The sequence below is a fragment of the Littorina saxatilis genome, linkage group LG3 (assembly GCF_037325665.1).
Source record: "Littorina saxatilis isolate snail1 linkage group LG3, US_GU_Lsax_2.0, whole genome shotgun sequence".
In the NCBI taxonomy this organism is placed as follows: Eukaryota; Metazoa; Mollusca; class Gastropoda; order Littorinimorpha; family Littorinidae; genus Littorina; species Littorina saxatilis.
Window position 1 is genome coordinate 70069249 of NC_090247.1, and position 13473 is coordinate 70082721.

General features: G+C 43.5%; 1 protein-coding gene and 1 long non-coding RNA gene across 7 annotated transcripts in view; one reads left to right on the top strand and one right to left on the bottom strand.

Annotated features, from left to right (window-relative positions):
- Nucleotides 1-13473, top strand: part of LOC138963130 (uncharacterized) — an 87627-nt gene that overhangs the window by 35106 nt on the left and 39048 nt on the right. For 2 of the 6 annotated variants that reach the window (XM_070335150.1, XM_070335151.1), the window contains exon 2: nt 4964-5099. The exons of the other annotated variants lie outside the window; for them this stretch is intronic. The gene's annotated coding sequence lies outside the window, so the exon portion shown is untranslated. The remainder of the gene's footprint in view (nt 1-4963; nt 5100-13473) is intronic. 6 annotated transcript variants of the gene reach the window in all.
- Nucleotides 8265-13313, bottom strand: LOC138963127 (uncharacterized). The gene is made up of 2 exons (XR_011454721.1): nt 12923-13313; nt 8265-11514 (listed from the first exon to the last, which is right to left on the bottom strand). It is a non-coding gene; the product is annotated as an uncharacterized lncRNA (long non-coding RNA).

Below are 13473 nucleotides of genomic sequence, written 5' to 3' on the forward strand. Positions count from 1 at the left end.
GTTATTTCCGAAAATCGTCTATTTAAATCCATTAATGCACACTCCTTCCCGTGTGAACAGTTCGGCTTACTGTCCCAGATGTGGCCAGTCTTTATAAGTGACCCTCCACCACGAAATGAGTCGCATGTCACCTTTGCATGATTTTCATATTTTTACATTTTCCTAAAGAGTTGTTTATGCTCTATCCAGTCAGTGGTGAAACCCGTTTTAGAAAAGAGCGAAAACTGTTTCTTCTTCTTCTTCGTCGTTCGCTCAGACAGCAACTCCGGAGGCCCTGATGAAGGCTGCTGTACGCCGGAGGCTGAAAACTGTTTGAGTTATAAGCCTGTGACTAAGGTAACCCTTACACTGTTACCAGACACTCCCCGGGCTTATATTAAGCCTAGCGCAGAACCGCGCGAGGTGACATGCGACTCATTTCGTGGTGGAGGGTCACATATTGGGTACAACCATCCCCCCCACATGGTCATACACCAGCAATAAAAAAGCCAAGGCGTTCGCTGTGCACATTGGGACACTTTTCATGAATTCAAGCCACAAGCGGCTTTTAAGAAAGTAATTCATCAATAAATGTTATCTCACCACAGCAAGCAGTCAGAGTGTTGACTGTTTATATGTGTCAACGTGGAGGGGAGGTAACCGGTCTTATAACATGTAAAAGTCTAGCTAGTCCCCCGTTTCTTACAGGCGAGATTGCGGGCGGGGACGTAGCTCAGTTGGTAGCGCGCTGGCTTTGAAGCCAGTTGGTCGCTATCAGCGTGGGTTCGATCCCCACGTTCGGCGAGAGATTTATTTCTCGGAGTCAACTTTGTGCAGACTCTCTTCAGTGTCCGAACACCCCCGTGTGCACACATGCGCACGAAAAAGATCCCACGTTCACAGTGAAAGTCTCAGGGCTTGGAAAACACGAAGACACGCATGCATCATCTCTCGTCTCCGATTATCATGATCGTATTTCGATACTTTGACGAGACAAACCCAATGCTGGTGTGTCGAAGAAGACAGCCATGTGCACAGCGGGCTTGTTCGAATCAAAGTATCACACCATATCTTCAACGTATTACCAATACATGTCCCAATATAGACCAGTTGGACGTTAAACCCTAATAGTCAGTCAGTCAGGCGAGATTGGCGAGTGGGGCGAGGAAGTACCGTTTCGTGGGCACTTCTCGCCGCGAGGGACGCTAGGATTTTCGCCTCGAACGCTAGGTAGCTTTGGGCTTGCTCGCTTGGCGAGAAAACATGGCGGCGACACTGCTGCCAATCCGATTGGCTGTAATCATGGCTGTTTACCGACCAGTGCAGTCGACCTTTTTGGTGTCAACCAATGGTGTTTAATTCTTGCGTAGCTAGCCATCAGACCGTTTCATGCACACTCTCGCCTCCTAGCTCCGTGAGCGGCTAGCCCAAAGAATAACTCGCCTGAAGGAAACACGCGTCAGATGTGAGATGGGTAGCCGAACAGTTTCACGGGAAGGGTTATGCCTTCAAGGGTGGTTGATGGTTGGTTAGTTTGATATCTTTCGTTTCATTTGGTTTATTTCAACGTAGTCTCAGGTAAGAAGTGCAAACCTCTCCTTTTCTTTGCACAACTTCCCCCCCTCCCCTTTCTATCGCTTACTTACTTCTAAACTTGGTGGGGATTTCCATTGATTTTTGCTAAGTTTAAGGGATAATTGTTTGCGGTGTCTGCGTTAATTCTTATTTTGTGTGTGTGAGTTAATTAGTTGTTGTGTAAGCTTAAAAGCCTTATTGGCCAACAGCCAAATAAAAACAAATCTATAGCATCGGGCTGATATACAGGCACGCGCATTTTTCACAAGTACGCATAAAGACAGAAAGAGAGAGAGAGAGGGAGAGAAGTTAATGAAATATAAAGAGAGATAGAGAAAGAAAGAGGCTGCCGAGAAGATATAGACATAGAAAACTAACAGAGAACGAGAGAGAGCGCGAAAGATAAAACAGCTGATAGTCAATATATGCATCGTACCAAGTGACTTTTCCTAAAAAAAAAAATTAAAAAGAATTGAATCCAAAAAAATTATGTTGTTTGTTTTTTGTTGTATGTTGTTGTTGTTTTGATTTGTTTGGTGTTTTTTTGTGTGTGTGTGTGCACAAAGGTGGTTTTTTTTTCTCCAGAGGCACAATTCATTGGATCCGATTTATTTTTCTTTGAGCGCAGAACAGTAAATCCCTTAGAACGGACTAATAAGATTTGAGCGTCTCTTGGGTAAAGTCAAAACAAAACAAAATGCCCTCCTTTCTGGTTTTATTGGGTGCAAACCCAGTGTTCATGGGATTGCACTGCAGTTGCAGACACTCGGTGGCATTAGACTTTTTTTGATGGTGGTGGTGGGGGTGGTGGTGGTGATCCTCTTCTGAGTCGAGTGTTTTGAAAGCATCTAAGTAGGTCAAGGAAAACTGTTCATTCTTTTGTCACTCTATAGTTCGATTCCTTTGTTTGGTTGGTTGTTGTTTTGTTGTTGTACCAAAGTATTAGATATTTACTGTTTCAAAAATAAAATAAAACATTAAAAAAACAAGAAAAGTAACGTTTATGGAACATTTTATTACAGACAAAATGAAACAGTTAAAAACACTATGACCAATCGGGCATTAAAGTGGATACACAAGATACACAATAGCGTTATAGTAAATGGTAATTGTAATTTTGATTCTTGGTTTTGAAATTGTAGCTGTCTATCTGTTTCAGATTTCTTTCTTTTAAAGATCCAAAGATCGAGTTTCTAATGAAGTTTGTTCTGTTCTGTTGAAAATTAAGCGTTAACGTAATTTTCCTTGTTATGCATTATCTTTTTCATTCATGATATTGGAACATTAGTGGTCTATCCGTTTCGATTTTTTGTCAGTGTCCCTGAGGCTTCCCCAAAACCGCGTCGTACGCAGGATGAGAAATAAAATCCGACTGGAGACCATCCCTCTTGTACTCTCTAGAGTCTGGTGTCCCAATTACTTACTTTACTTAGGCCCGTTGCCCCCAGCGGAGCAAAGGCCATTGACGACATTTCTCCATTGCACCCTGTTCTGGGCTGTTCTCTCCGCTTCTGTCCAGCTGTTGCCTTGCCTCTTCAGTTCTGCCTCTGTGTCACGTCTCCAGCTGTTGCCTTGCCTCTTCAGTTCTGCCTCTGTGTCACGTCTCCAGGTGTTGCCTTGCCTCTTCAGTTTTGCCTCTGTGTCACGTCTCCAGCTGTTGCCTTGCATCTTCAGTTCTGCCTCTGTGTCACGCCTCCAGCTGTTGCCTTGCCTCTTCAGTTCTGCCTCTGTGTCACGCCTCCAGCTGTTGCCTTGCCTCTTCAGTTCTGCCTCTGTGTCACGTCTCCAGCTGTTGCCTTGCCTCTTCAGTTCTGCCTCTGTGTCACGCCTCCAGCTGTTGCCTTGCCTCTTCAGTTCTGCCTCTGTGTCACGTCTCCAGCTGTTGCCTTGCCTCTTCAGTTCTGCCTCTGTGTCACGTCTCCAGCTGTTGCCTTGCCTCTTCAGTTCTGCCTCTGTGTCACGCCTCCAGCTGTTGCCTTGCCTCTTCAGTTCTGCCTCTGTGTCACGTCTCCAGCTGTTGCCTTGCCTCTTCAGGTCTGCCTCTGTGTCCCGCCTCCAGCTGTTGCCTTGCCTCTTCAGTTCTGCCTCCGTGTCACGTCTCCAGCTGTTGCCTTGCCTCTTCAGTTCTGCCTCTGTGTCACGTCTCCAGCTGTTGCCTTGCCTCTTCAGTTTTGCCTCTGTGTCACGTCTCCAGCTGTTGCCTTGCCTCTTCAGTTCTGCCTCTGTGTCGCGTCTCCAGCTGTTGCCTTGCCTCTTCAGTTTTGCCTCTGTGTCACGTCTCCAGCTGTTGCCTTGCCTCTTCAGTTCTGCCTCTGTGTCGCGTCTCCAGCTGTTGCCTTGCCTCTTCAGTTTTGCCTCTGTGTCACGTCTCCAGCTGTTGCCTTGCCTCTTCAGTTTTGCCTCTGTGTCACGTCTCCAGCTGTTGCCTTGCCTCTTCAGTTCTGCCTCTGTGTCGCGTCTCCAGCTGTTGCCTTGCCTCTTCAGTTTTGCCTCTGTGTCACGTCTCCAGCTGTTGCCTTGCCTCTTCAGTTTTGCCTCTGTGTCACGTCTCCAGCTGTTGCCTTGCCTCTTCAGTTCTGCCTCTGTGTCACGTCTCCAGCTGTTGCCTTGCCTCTTCAGTTCTGCCTCTGTGTCACGTCTCCAGCTGTTGCCTTGCCTCTTCAGTTCTGTCTCTGTGTCACGCCTCCAGCTGTTGCCTTGCCTCTTCAGTTCTGCCTGTGTCACGCCTCCAGCTGTTGCCTTGCCTCTTCAGTTCTGCCTCTGTGTCACGTCTCCAGCTGTTGCCTTGCCTCTTCAGTTCTGCCTCTGTGTCACGTCTCCAGCTGTTTCTCGGCCTCCCTCTCTTTCTTTTCCCCTTGGTGTCCCTATTTGTAAATGCAAATGTCTAACAAAGACATTGTTACTGCCAGATTAAAACTATAGGGCCATTCGGCCATTTCTATTTTCGAGTTATGATATGAGTTATCGGAATGAGCTTTTGTTGAGAGTTTGGTATTTCTTTCTTTTTTTGTATTTTTTGTTTGTTTCTTTTTCATGTACCCCCTTGGGGTTTCTTGAATAAAATTCTTTGCCTTGTTGGTCCAGACCCGACCACCTATTTCATAACTGTCTAGAAACATTAATTTGTTTGGAGACTTTTAATCATTTCTATTCTGTAGAGTCTGGTCTCTCTTTTGGGTCATAAAATGAAATCTGATACCGCAGGATTTCAGCTTGGAGGATTGTGTGGTATTAATTTGTAAAGTTCAGTATGACGGTAAATGCCTGTATCGTTCTCAGATTTCTGTACACAGCTTACAATACAATACAATACAATACAATACAATACAATACAATACAATACAATACAATACAATACAATATGCCTGATAGAACCGAATGTCATTTTTAGAGTACATGCGTATTCAAGGCACATATGCAGTCCTTTCCGTGACTCACCATTATAGATGTGGCCAGGCTTGTACATGGGATAGGAACCACTCTTCACTTGGACACATACCACAACTCAACATCATGACTGTTTCCTGTGCATAGTATGCTTTTATGTAAGTTCTGTTTTATTGTCAGACTTTTTATGTGTAACTGTGTGTCTATTACTTACATTACGTGGTTTTGGGGGGGGGGGGGGGGGTTTCTCATCTTTTTAAAAACAATTTTTCTAGATTATTTTATATAACTATAAGTGGTTGTGACGTCTGCTTCTCGTTCTAGGGCTGATCAGTGTTTATAAAACAGAGACAAGTGCAAAGAAGTAATAAGAAATTTAATAATTCTGTACTTTCAAAAACATGCACGTGATCATTCTTGCAGACATCAATCCCTTTCTCTTAGAACCTTCAAATGAAAGTTTTATAGATTATGATTTCTCTGGTGTGATTTCACACACACGTAACAACATTGTCTTTCTTCTTCTTGTTGCGTAGACGTTTGATATCGAAGCGCGGAACGTACTTCTTCTTCTCGTTGCAAATGTATTTCAGTTTACACAAATGAAGATATGAAGGTGTGTTAATGTTCACAAAATATAAAGTAGACTACTCATCATGATAAACTCGATCTGGGTGACACTTGGGGACGTTGGTGGTTCCTTCCGTGGTTACCGCTGACGTTGCCCTTCCCACAGTGTTCACACGACATCATTTACATAAGCATTGTACACCCCTGTACACTTGCACCTTCTGCAACACACACGTGCAATATCTGTTATTATCAAGTATGATTTCCATCGATATCATTCCATTTGTTTCTCTAAAACAAACACAGAAACAAGAGTTCACAGACTGACACAAACACATGGAAAATGAACAATACCTGTGTTTTCCTGTGAATCAATAATGTTAAAATGTATTAGCGTGTTTTACCTGCGGTTAGTGGACCTTTGGAGATCGCAAAAATGTGGAAATCCGTCCACGGAAGGTGAAACATATGCTAGTGCAATCTACGTGGCTGCGTTGATTGCTGCCATCTTGGAGTCAATGAAACGGTCAGAGCATTGCATCCTAGCAACCTCAACTGAATATATGTACAGTTCATATTCACGAATTAATACCAATGCACGCTGTTTCCTTTTGTTCTCTTCGTTTAAATTTCTTTCCATGCAGATAAACAAATTCTTACCTTGTACTAGTTTTGGACTAATGGCGCGAGCGTTGACGTCATATGCATACAGTGTCGTCATGACGTAGTCTCGGTCATTTAACCTCGTTTTGTGTACGCAACTAGTGAAGTCTCGATTAATATGAGAGAGGGAGTCGATACACGAATTCCATTCGTCACATAACCCCATGGATCAAGATAATTATCCTATCCCAAGTAGATAATTATTCATCGTACGACGCTCTGCTCATATAATCTGCACCGTGGTTGTCCTTCCCGGGGATAACACGTACGGTGAACTCGTATGGCTGCAGTTGGAGGGCCCATCTCATCAGACGAGGGTTGTTCGGTTGTCGTTGGAGATGTTTGAGTGGGCGATGGTCTGTCTCAATGGTGAAGTGTTTCCCGTACAGATACCGTTCGAACTTTCCCACTCCCCAAACTGTAGCTAGGCATTCTTTTTCTACGGTGGCGTACCTACTTTCTGCTCCGTTGAACTTCTTGCTTTGGTACGCAACAGGTCGTAGAGTCTCTTCGTGCTCTTGCATGAGAACAGCACCCATTCCTTTGTCGGAGGCGTCCGTCCTTAGCACGAAAGGTTTGCTGTGGTCTGGCATACACAGCACAGGTTTCTGTGAGATTTTCTCTTTGAGTGTCTCAAAACTCCTTCTCGCTTCGTCGTTCCAGACAAGCTTGTCTGGGTTGAACTTCTTTGTCAGGTCGGTTAACGGAACAGCTATGTTCGCGTATGACTCGATGTAGGATCTGTAGAAGTTGCAGAGTCCTAGGAACGACGGTAGTTCCTTCTTCGTGGTGGGTGGGAGAGCGTCTTGAATCTTCTTGATCTTGTCGCTTTCTGGCCACCTTTTTCCACCTCCCACTTCGTGTCCGAGGTACGGCAACTCTGTGTAGCCTATGTAGCACTTGGAGGGTTTTGCCGCCAAATTGGCTTCTTGTAGCCTCTGTAGTACTGCCTTCAGAGCTGACATGTGCTCTTCCCAGGTTTCAGTTGCTATAAGCACGTCGTCCATGAAGTGGTGGACGTCTTTTCTTCTGATTGGATTGAGTAGCTTCCTCATCATGCGGTTAAACACCCCTGTCGCTGTTTTCAATCCAAATGGCATGTTGGCCCAACGAAATTGGCCCGCTGAAGTTGTGAATGCCGTCTTGTCTCTATCCTCCTCCTCTATTGGGATCGCCCAATATCCTTTCGTCAAGTCAAGCTTTGAAAAGTATTTCGCCTTTCCTAAACTTTGAAACAGATGGTCGACATCGGTGATGGGTTCAGCGTCGAACACTACCACGTTGTTCAGAGCTCTCAGATCAGAACAGAAACGGTACTTTCCGTCCTTCTTCTTTATCAGGACGATGGGAGAGTTGTATGGAGAGTTTGCAGGTTCGATGACATGCAACTTCAGCATTTCTTCAATTTCCTTTTCGACAGTTTCTACCATGGCGTGAGGTATGGGTCTGGGTTTCACAAAGACTGGTTTCTTCTCTGTCACTTCAATGGAACATTTTTCCAGGTTCGTCGTCTTTGGAACATCTGTTAGGAACTCTTCAAATTCTTCACAGATCATCTTCGCCTCTTTGACCTTTGCCTCGTCCAATTTCTCGTCGAAATGGATGTTCTTCACATTTTCGGTTCTTTGAGTTTCTAGGAGGGGTAACATCTTCTGAGTGTCATACTTGAAAATGTCATCGTCCATCGTGTTGTCCTCTTCCATGACAACAGCCACGACCTCTTCTCCTCCGTCTTCTTCATCACTTTCTTCTTCGTTTGAAGCAGGAACACTCGCTTGGGCAGATGAACTGGGATTGGGAGTGGCGGAACTCAATTCCCGTTCTTGGTACTCCTTGATGAGGTTGATGTGGTAGATCCGTGTTCTTCTGCCAACTTGGATCTTGTAGTCGAATTCATTCAACTTTTCCACAACCTTGTAGGGGCCTGACCATGTAAGTTCCAGCTTGTTGTTCTTCACAGGGCGTAGAAGTAGAACCCGTTTTCCGACTTCTATTAGGTAGCGGCAGTCAAAACTTGGTTTTGAAGTGAGAGTGAATGTTTTGTGATGTCTTGAAAGAAAAATAAAGTACAAGCAAAACACAAAAAAAAGTAAGTGGATACCTTTATTAGTTCCTGAGATTTTGATATTTTAGTACATACGCTGTCGCGACTCTGCTTAAAACTGTAAAATAGGGCAACTTCAGCAGCATGTGGGTACCACATAGTTATCCTCAGCCCTTTCAACTTTTCAGGATCTGTTATCAGCAACCAAGAATAGAAAAAACACATAGTTCTAGCCCTCTAATCTCATATGGCTTCTGTCAGCAAGCATGCAAACTTCACGAAAAACACAATTAAACCCATCGCAAAATTGCACGGGAGGGCAACTTTGGGTCATCACAATTCACACAATATGTATAGCAGCTGTCTGAAACTTTCACATATTCCAAACAAATGTGTGTAGAACATGGCTATTTTTTTTCAGACAGCTTAGTTCAATGCTTTTGGAGTATAAGAGCCTCAAAAATGTCAAAAACCTCAATTTGTCAAGCGGAAAAACAGGAAAATTACAGTTTTTCGCACTTCAAGGCCAATAATTAAGAAACTATTTAAGATACAACGAAAAATTTTGGTGTGTAGATAGATTACAGTGTAATCTTTACAGACATCAGTAAAATTCAGTGTAATGTTGAAAATAATCCCCCAAGAGTGGACAACCCCCCCCCCCCCCCCCCCCAGAGGGGGGTAGCACATTTCAGATTGAAATATTTCAGAAACTACTGAAAATACAGCCATGATTTTTGGTGTGTAGATTGATTACAATGTTATCTTCACAAATATGTGTTCAATCAAGTACACTACATTGGGGTGTGCACGTTAAAGATCCCACGATTGACAAAAGGGTCTTTCCTGGCAAAATTGTATAGGCTTAGATAAAAATGTCACTGTTATCCCTGCGCCTTGAATATGTGCGCGATATAAATTGCATAAATTTTTTTTTTTTTAAATTAAAAAAATATATATATAAATCCCTGCGCTTAGAACTGTACCCACGGAATATGCGCGATATAAGCCTCATATTGATTGATTGATTGAAGTAAGATCTAGAGAATACTACATGGCTTGCTGTGTCGTACCAGATTTACACGAGTTGTTTTTTGACTCACATGCGAAGCAAAAGTGAGTCTATGTACTCACCCGAGTCGTCCGTCCGTCCGTCCCGGCGTCCGCCCGGAAAACTTTAACGTTGGATATTTCTTGGACACTATTAAGTCTATCAACACCTGATGTGGCCTGATGGTGTATGGTTACAAGATCTCAAAAAACATGTGCGGCAACTTGACCTCACTTCAAGTTCAAGGTCACAGGGGCCGTAATTGTTGTCTTAAAAACGGCCATTTTTCACATTTTCTTCTGAAGTTATCGAGAATGGCAACCTTAGCTATGTATGCTATACAGGGCAATGTAAGCCCTATCTTTGGACACCAGTTTGGTTGACCTTGCTTCAAGGTCAAGGTCGCAAGGGTCCTTTAAAGTTGGATTGTATACATATTTTGAAGTGACCTTGACCCTGAACTATGGAAGATAACTGTTTCAAACTTAAAAATTATGTGGGGCACATGTTATGCTTTCATCATGAGACACATTTGGTCGCATATGATCAAGGTCACTTTGACCCTTATGAAATGTGACCAAAATAAGGTAGTGAACCACTAAAAGTGACCATATCTCATGGTAGAAAGAGCCAATAAGCACCATTGTACTTCCTATGTCTTGAATTAACAGCTTTGTGTTGCATGACCTTAGATGACCTTGACCTTGGGTCAAGGTCACATGTATTTTGGTAGGAAAAATGTGTAAAGCAGTACTTAGTGTATGATGTCATTGCTAGGTTTAGTTATTTGACCTTGACCCTGAAGGTCAAGGTCATGTAAAGGTCAAGGATGTGAGTCGTATGGGCTTTGCCCTTCTTGTTTAAATAGTGAACTGCGAAAGCGAGCTGTTTACTATTTGAAAAAGCAACGAGTGTAAATCTGGTACGACACAGCAAGCCATGTAGTATTCTGTTTATCCTACATTATATACTTCTGTGCCAGATCTAACTAAAAGTCACCGACAGCGATATTGCCTTTGGATCAACCGCTTTAGAACTTCAAACCACTTTACTCAATTTGACATTCATTCCTCCGCCATGACACACACTCTCAAACTAGGACAAAGTAGTTCGCCTTTGTCAACACTGTTAAGTTTAATATTCGAACAATCAAAACCGAGTACCTGCAAAACCGGTAAAATCCGTTGCGTTGATCGCGAGTCATGGCGGAGTATTCGAGCGAAGCAATGGTGACGCACGCTTCGAGACAATTTGTGGAAGAAATCAAACCCATCACTTCAAAATATACCAGATAAAAAGAAAAGCAGTGGCCACAGGATAAAAGAAACCAAAAGGAACAACAACAGCAAAGCATATCCTTCCTCGATAGGATTAGCTTGACCTTCCGGTTTATCCCATGTACTACTAATTTACATAGCTTGACCTTCCGGTTGACCTCATTTACATGATATACACACGTGTGATTTGAACGATTTTTATCTCACGGTTATCTCTCTCACGTATGTGGGATAAATTTACTAACATTGTTCACAGTTCTCTGGGGAAAACTAAATTCTTGCAAAGTGCACAGTCGGATGAGAAGTGACAGTCAAATGCATATATACCCCTTCTTCAAAGTCAGTCAAACAAAGTTGTCAGTCAAGTACTGCTTGAAACAGGTGTACATGGCAGGCAGGTTTGCTGGAGATTCGACTGTGAATGTTCTGCCAGAAGAAGAAAATGGTGCAAGCACAATGTTGTGTCCAAAAACAACCGATGCAGGAATCTGGCAGAAGTCAGCGATAGGTTCTCCTTTTTGTGGAACGATATCAGATCGAGCACCATGCCATTCACAAGTTCTGATGGACGGTCAAGGTCTTCCAGAAGGTCCGGATTGAGCAGGTGGTTTCTTGTGATCCTATGTTTCAGCAAATGAACCCCAACATTCCGGCCCATGATGCAACGCCCTGCGTCGATATCCAAAAATGCTTCTAGTTCTAATCCAGTCTTATTCCCCAGCTTTGTTGCTTCTTTCACTGTTCCCTCAATTTCTGCCTTGATTTCAAGTCCTTGCAGCAAGTTCACTCAAACACTTTGAGGAGAAATTAAACCAGGTCACTCCAATCCCTCCCTGTTTCCAACCGAAGCAGATCCAGCTGCAACAATAGCTTGTTGGTCAGTGGTACCAGCTGAAGTTTGGGTGGTCGACCTCTTCCAGTTGCTGTGAGTGTGAAAGCAGACTTCATTTGCTGGAAGTGAGCATCATCTGTAACACGCACAAACAAAACAAAAATGTAATACTATGTTCATAATATTTTTGTACTGAAACCATGAAGGCTACCAGTAAGTTCGTCACGCGGTAGATTCGTCACCCGTGACGAAATTACTGGCAGGGGTGGGCGGGTGTTAAGCTTAGAGCTTATGCTTTCAGATGTTTGATTTGTGGGAGAGATTCAAGATTCACTGACATTTTTTAGAGAGAGAGAAAGAGAGAGAGAGAGAGAGAAAGAGAGAGAGAGTTGTTATTTTAAAACCCGAGATCTACTCATTGTGCAGTTCTCAACTGAGCAGTTTTCAGACGACACAGTCCGAGCGTTGTTATTTTAAAACCCGAGATCTACTCATTGAGCAGTTCTCAACCCGAGATCTACTCATTGAGCAGTTCTCAAAAGCATGTAGTCTGAGAGAGGGAGCGAGAGAGAGAGAGAGAGAGAGAGAGAGAGAGAGAGAGAGAGAGAGAGAGAGAGAGAGAGAGAGAGAGAGAGACGGACGGACGTACATACACCCATATCCATGACACGCACGCACACACACGCACGTACAAACGCACAAACACTCACACACACCATCGCACACACACCCACACACTGACTAACACCCACACACGCGCGACCAAGAGAGAGAGAGAGGGAGTCCTATGACTTCAACCTCACTGTCAAGGAGGCAGAGAAACTCAATGTGAGGAGAGGGAGGGGTGGAAGGAGGTGAGAGAGAGAGAGAGAGAGAGAGAGAGAGAGAGCCGCGCTCGGACTACTGTGGCGAAGTTACCGGGACCGGTGACGAATCTACCGTGTGACGAACTTACTGGAAGCCACCATGAAGGCCTGTTTACTTTCAGTTTTACTTTTGTCCCAAAACAAAAGTTTGCTTTGTTTTTCTGTCATGTATTTGGTTATTTTTTAACTCGTTTCTAATTTATTATATCACCTTGCTTGTCATGAGAAACAAATTAGTAATCACACAAGTTTGATGGACCATAAACTCTGATTAACTGGGGGGAAAAGGAAGAAGGAATGGAGATGCGCTAGGGTCAGTGCATGTAAGCTACGCTACTCGTTGCTAGGCCTAGTCTTGCACTTCCGGTTTTAGCAAAGGAACAATTATTCCTTTTAATCCTAATTTAATCCTCAAGAAAACAACAACTGAGAAACAAAAACCATCGGAGTAATAATTCAAGATTAGTTTGAAACAAATATATCACATGTACGGCGAAAGGCAAAAAATAACTTAGGTCGTTTATCGAGTACCCCCATTTCAACACCCAATACAAAATGACCCAGCACAAACTACTATCATCAAAATGAAAACTACGCACTCAAAACGCTAAATTCAGCAGAATGGTTCGACAGATCAACTTCTAAACACTAAATGAACAGAAAAACATCAACACTTACCAAGGATGGGTTTGATTTCTTCCACAAATTGTCTCGAAGCGTGCGTCACCATCGCTTCGCTTGAATACTCCGCCATGACTCGCGATCAACGCAACGGATTTTACCGGTTTTGCAGGTCCTCGGTTTTGATTGGCTCGCGCTTCGCGCGCATGAATCTTAAACGGAAACTTCCATATTTGGAGGATTCACAAGAAATCGGACTTTCTAGCGCATCTTTTACGACTACGATCGTTTGAGTTGTTTTTAAGTTACGAAAGGTTAAAGTTGGGCAATTTTTTATTGTCCATGTCTAAAATCCACCATCGATTTAATCTAAAAAATACCCCCCCTAGAAAGAAAAGGGACTCTTTCTTTAGCAGTCGACACTGGTTTCCGATCGTTGAATGAAACTATTTTTAGAAAATACAACGCCGAAAGGGAAACACCACAAAAAGTTGAAGAGCAAGTATAGTAATGGCGGTCGCGTCACGGCTGTCCGAAAATCCGGAGAGAGTATTTGTGATTCACGCACACGCATTCAATCCAAGCACATTTTGCAAACAAATGGCATG